The sequence below is a fragment of the Etheostoma spectabile genome, chromosome 4 (assembly GCF_008692095.1).
Source record: "Etheostoma spectabile isolate EspeVRDwgs_2016 chromosome 4, UIUC_Espe_1.0, whole genome shotgun sequence".
In the NCBI taxonomy this organism is placed as follows: Eukaryota; Metazoa; Chordata; class Actinopteri; order Perciformes; family Percidae; genus Etheostoma; species Etheostoma spectabile.
This window is the reverse complement of record NC_045736.1, coordinates 25481857-25487961: the sequence shown is the minus strand read 5'-3', so window position 1 is coordinate 25487961 and position 6105 is coordinate 25481857.

Below are 6105 nucleotides of genomic sequence, written 5' to 3'. Positions count from 1 at the left end.
CTCTGCTCTACATTCACTTGCTATCTCCTCCAATAAACGTAAGCTCTCCTCTGATCAGAATGATTGCTCTGCATTCTCTGTCTCTCTCTCACTTGCTCCACCACACACTCCCCAGACACCACCGTACACACACACTCCTTCTAACTCTGTGCCAACTAATTTGATGTTACCAATGCAGCCGACACGCATAACAGGATCGCACCAGAAAAGGGAGAAATTTAGCGTAAATTAGCATATCTGTGCGAGTGTCCTGCACTCATCACTGCCAATCGGAGCTGCAGCCGAGAAATAGACCACCCATGCCTACTGCAGTGTCATTTGTCCTGGGAGTATATGCCAATTGTAACCTTTCCCATCGCAGACAAAAACAGATGTGCTAGAGTTAGCTAGTTCAGGCTTATTTTTGGACAAATAAGGCTTATTTCCTGAACAAAAGCAGGCTAATCATTATAGCAAGCAACCATAGATTATGCCTGCTGAAATGACAACTTTCATTAGCAGATTGTAGCCGTAGCTAGCTAGCTAATTAAGCTAAGATTTGCTCCATGAGTTGGTTGAAAACTCCATCTCCAATTGACTTAAATAACTTTAACTGACTTAATGTTTTAAGAGGAGAGGAGAACTCTGTAAAAGTATCTTGCATTTTCATGTTGTTGCTATATACAGGATCTCATGCTTAAAGACAGAGGTGAATGCTACATGTCTTGGGCAAATAGGCTAATGGAGAATAGCAAAAGCTTTGATGATAAGGACTAATATGCTAAGCAAACGCAACACTATCTCAGTTAATTAGTAGGGCTTAGGTTGCTGGAATGTTAATTTCCCCAAACAAAATGAAGAGCTTTGTGGCTAACGTCGGCCTAAATTGTGATGTAGTAGCACCCTTGCTTACGTTTGCTATCAAGTTCTGGACCTGAAAGGCGCTTTTTGTAACTTCTGGCAATTGTTTTCAGGATTTAGTAAACATTCAATTAACCTGATGATTAGAATGTATTATTAGTATTATAATGGATAGATGGATGGATCAGTGTTATATATTAGGACTGATGGACAAAACTAGGAAAATTTAAGACACAAGCTTTAAAAAACTTAAATGTTTCTTTAATCACAAACATCTAATAGATCAATTCTGAATCGTCTAAATTTATTAACAGTTTTTTTGTTCTCCTTCATAATGGATATGTATAAAGGGACTGAAAAGAATTTTCTGTTGCTTTGCTTAATAGTGTTGCTGCCAAGAAGTAGTGCTACCAAATTATGAGCTGGAAAAATTGATGTCAGTTGGAATGTAAAACTCTAGTTTACAGGACATAGATGATTTTATTGTCTGATAGAAACACAAAATATTAAATATTAGGAAAACATGGCATATATACACATGGCCACTGAAACTGAAAAATACAGAGTCAACGTAATAGCTCACTAACATTCAATCCATGGCCCATATTCACTGATATAGTAACCTAGAAATGTAAACCACACAGTTAAATTACCCTTATTTGACAGATCTTTGGATCACCATGTCTGCATCACCCACTGTTCTTTATGAGTTGTTTCACTGTTGTTCAACAGAGTAGGAAATAGGAATTTCAAAACTGCTCTGTCAAGCAGTGAAACAGCTGTCAATTTGCTATCTTGGTGGAGCCACAAAGTGGTGGCAGCGAGCTGGGAGATCCCTCCTGTTTTCCTCCACCTGGATCCATCGCTCTTGACGCATACTTTCAAGGACACCCGGCAAACTATAGTGGAGTTCGATTATGTAGGCAACCATCCCGAAGAGCCATGTGCAGCAGCTGCTTAGGCGTCCACCCAGGGAAAAGTGTGTGTGAGAGATAGGCAGAAAGAAGACGAGCATCTAAGTGATCTAAGAACAGGTTGTATGCAGTTCTTTATCTGTAAATGAAAGGCTCCCAGGAAGTGCAAGTAAGTTGTAGCAAAACACTCTTGAAAACTACAGACTAAAACACTTTCTGTAAACTAAATAAGAAGCTCATCTACTATATTTAGCACAACTGTTATTGTTAAATCGGATGTGATCAGATACTACCTACTTAGTTGTAGCTCTTGGAAGTTATGACAGTTATTTATTTAATGTGGCATGCACTTACAAGTGTCCAGCCCGGATAGACTTATGAGACAACCAAAACACTGTTGCAGTGGCAAAACAAGATTTTACATGTACAGTATGTTGCTAACAAATGTATTTTCTCCTATCCCAAGCTCTACAAATACAATCTTCCACAAAACGGCAACTAACAGGAACTAAAGTAAAAAAATATAGCTCTTAAAAACATTGTGAAATATGTCTATTTGGGGAAATTACTAGACAACATGTAGCCTACCAGTTTCTACTTTTAATAGGAAGAAAAAGCAAATCCTTGTGAACCTTTTGTAGGCAAACCCTGCTGGTGTTGCACCTGTCTGTTTGTCTCTGCTGGTACTTGACGATGTCCACTGACTGTATATAGAAATAATTAGTGAAGTTTATGCAAATGATTAAAACAAGAATGTGGGAACAGAGAGACTGTTTACATGTGTATACGTGTGAGTGTGGAAACTGAGACTACACCAGCACTCTTCTCGCCCCACTCACACCCCTCTCCCAGCACCTTAGAGCCACAGATGACATTTCATCAAATATTTATTAAAAACAATCTCCGAACAGTGTAATTAGAGGCTGGGTTCAATGTCGACCTAATCCTTGGGCTCCTATTTCACCGCTGTCCTAGCTGTGTGGTTATGGGCGCCAGTGCCGCAGTGTCTACACCCAAACTATTGACAAATCAATAAATCAAAATAACGTGACAATTTCACGAACTGCCGTGAGACCGGGTTGCCAACGAGCACCCTGCCAAGCGATGTCAAGTACACTGTACAGCACCTTGTAGGTGCCTCACCTATGAATCAACATTTGATTTATCCCCCCTCTCTTTTTTCTACTGTCATACTGCCTATTTATCTCACTCCCAGATATGCATAAAGTTGCTTCACTGTAATATGCCACACACACACACACACACGCACACACACACACACACACACACACACACACACACACACACACACACACTTGGCAGTAGCCACTACATTTTCCCTGAATGGTTTGCAGAAGAAGAGCTGCTGCTGAGCACATTATTATATTTTCGGGTTATTAATTACCTTCCAATTACTTAAACAAATATGCTACATTGAGTGCCTAATTTCCCTGCTAAACTGCAGCAGATGGATGTGGCTTGGGCTGCAGCCTGCTAGCGCTCTGTACCTCAGCATAAAAGAAAAGCACAGAGATGGAGAGGAATATTATGCACTGGTAGCTACTGACTGCTGTCTTAGCTGTAGCACATTAGTTAATTAGTGAACCCTTTAGCAGGGCAGCAGGATGTGTACTGCATGTTCTCTGTGCAGCCTTGCATAGAAGCAGCTGTCATTTATTATTCATGTACTTTTAAGCGGAAAAAAAGTTGTGTCGATCTTTCGTTTTGTGAACAGTTTTGATAAAGCCATATATTTGAGGAAGCTTATGTTTGTGTGTGCGTTCACCTGTTTACACACAAACACACTGACTCTCACACAGAATATGAGCCAAACTCTTAAGCCACATCTAAAAGCCTAATGGGAAATCTCTCCCCTAATTAAGATGCATGAATAATTCAAGTGGTGGCATGCTAATTAGTATTCCATCAGTCCTCTGTGGCGATGACGGCCTGTCGAGGCACATCGCCGCTAGTTACGGCCTGTACGCGAGGAGGATGGCTATAGTGAAGGAATGTCGACACATTGAAGGGAGCTTGACAGAGTATCTTATCATTACTGTAGAAAGTATGACAAGCTTCCTATTTTTCGCCGTCTCTCTAATCAACAACAACATTATTCCTTTGCCTGGGGAGAATCTGGAGAATAAGATACAATTTGCGAGGAAAATGAGCCTCGGGAGAGATACTTTTTTCAAACTTCAACCAGAGAAAGGGAATGTTACTTAATGTTATTTATTTGTCTGAGCCTCTGTAGTTTCTAGTCACCCTGGGTGTGCTGAAACTTCCATACATACATTGTGCTGCTTTAAATGTATGATTTAGCAGTGTTACGGCCCCGCAGTTATTGCCTCTCTCTCAGAGGAGCTGTTTTATGCTAGTAAAAGCAATAAAGATGGAAATAAAGTCTGGATAAATCACAGAGGTTAACTCTGCTTTGGCTCACAATTACAGTCTGCCTTTAATTAAATGCATTACTTTATTTACAACAAGATTATTGCATGGAAATGAGTAAATGTAGCTGTCATATAATCCTTCTCTACAACATTTTCACTGCAAGAAATCTGACCCAATATCAATGATTGACCCAATATATATAATTTGATTACAGATAGTGATTGTAATAAAACACACTAATGATGACAGAAAATAAATGAAAGACTTAGGCAGTAGCTTCTGTGCAGACCTGTGGTTGTGTCATGAAATTTGAGGATTCACTGTTTTGTTGCCACAAGGCACTCACACAGTGTCACACACACGGAAAGAAAAAAGGGCTCCTGTGGGCCCTTTCCTGTGTGAGTGTATGTAGCCCCAGGGAGGCAGGCAGAGGTTTTGTGGCGTCTTTGTGTTGGGTTTAACCTTGGCTCAGGGCTAAACACACAGGGAATGTTCTGAGAGGACCTTCAGCCATCAGCAGCGGCTTTTCATATACTGCTCCACTCCTGTGGGAGAACCGCCACAAACACAACTATTGATCCACTGTCATACTCTCACATGCTCCTCCCCTCGGCGTTCTCTTTTCTCTTAGACGCCTGTGTGTGTGTGTGTGTGTGTGCGTAAGAGAGTGAGAGAGAGAGATGGAGATGGCCAGGCTAAAAAAATACCCTCCAAAGTGATCCCAGATCCCATGTGGTATCGGGGTTATTGATGTGTTATTGGCATCCTGTGGGCTTTGGCTTTTGCATCATGTTTCTATTTATTTATTTTCATCTGTTTTTTTCTTTTTTAAATCTATTCATAGCCATCCATGCCATGCATTGTACGTGTTCAAAATATGAACTATGATCATTTAGACTCCATAATATGGGAAGTGAATCATTCATGGTGATTTCATGCTGGACGACTAGGCATTACGTTTTTTACCTGCTTCTTTTTTTGCCTTACTTTCTCTCCGTGACTGACATTTTATTGATTTACAATGTAGAACGATCCTTTTTTGTGTTGTGTTAGTTATTGCCAACATACTGTTTCTATAAGGAATGTATCACATTAAGTGAAGATTATTTTCACACTCATTAAGAAATGTTTAATTTTCAAAACCGCGTTGCTTGCGATCACAGTGGAATATGAAGTATATAGTAAGTAAAATATAGCAAATCAATCCAGATTTATGTGATACATTTGCTCAGAGCACATAGAAAAAAATCTGTGTCGGTAAACAATAATTTTCTATGCTGTTCCCTGTACAGAACTATTTAATTTGGTACTAATTACAGCAAAAATAGAAACAAAGTATTGTGATATCATTAATTTTATTTATTGTGGTTAGTTGTATTGCATTTATAATCAGTTTTTGATTTCTATAGAAATACCCATCTCAATTTGAACCTAAGTAAATATTAGGTAATTAGAATCTTTTATCAGAAACTTTTTCAAACAATTTTTCACACATTGAACTCTATGCTTGCCAGTAGACACATTTCACATGTTTTGCGTGTTCAGCTGACCTGCTGCACGCTGACACTCGCAGTAGTCCCTCACCCTCCGCTCTCGGTGTGTTGCTACTCTCAAACTCTGTCCTTCACCTCGGGAAACAACAACAAACTTCGAACTAGCAAGCTACACGCTGGAAATGGCCAGTTTTTAAATATCTGGGTCGTGCAACAAGGCAGGCCTGCTGGGTTCTTTGGTATGGGGTGCCGTTTGTAAAGCGCTAAAAAATAACAGCAACGTTTTGTCACATTTAGCTTCAAACAATGTTCAAAAAACTGGTATCAATTTTTGAGTGTCACTTTTTTGCACATTTACAACAATATTTGTCAACTTAGAGATATTTTCCAAATATTAAATGTTACACCTAAATGTTAAATTTAAATGTAAATCTAAATGTTCGTTACTGTATTATGTGTAAATA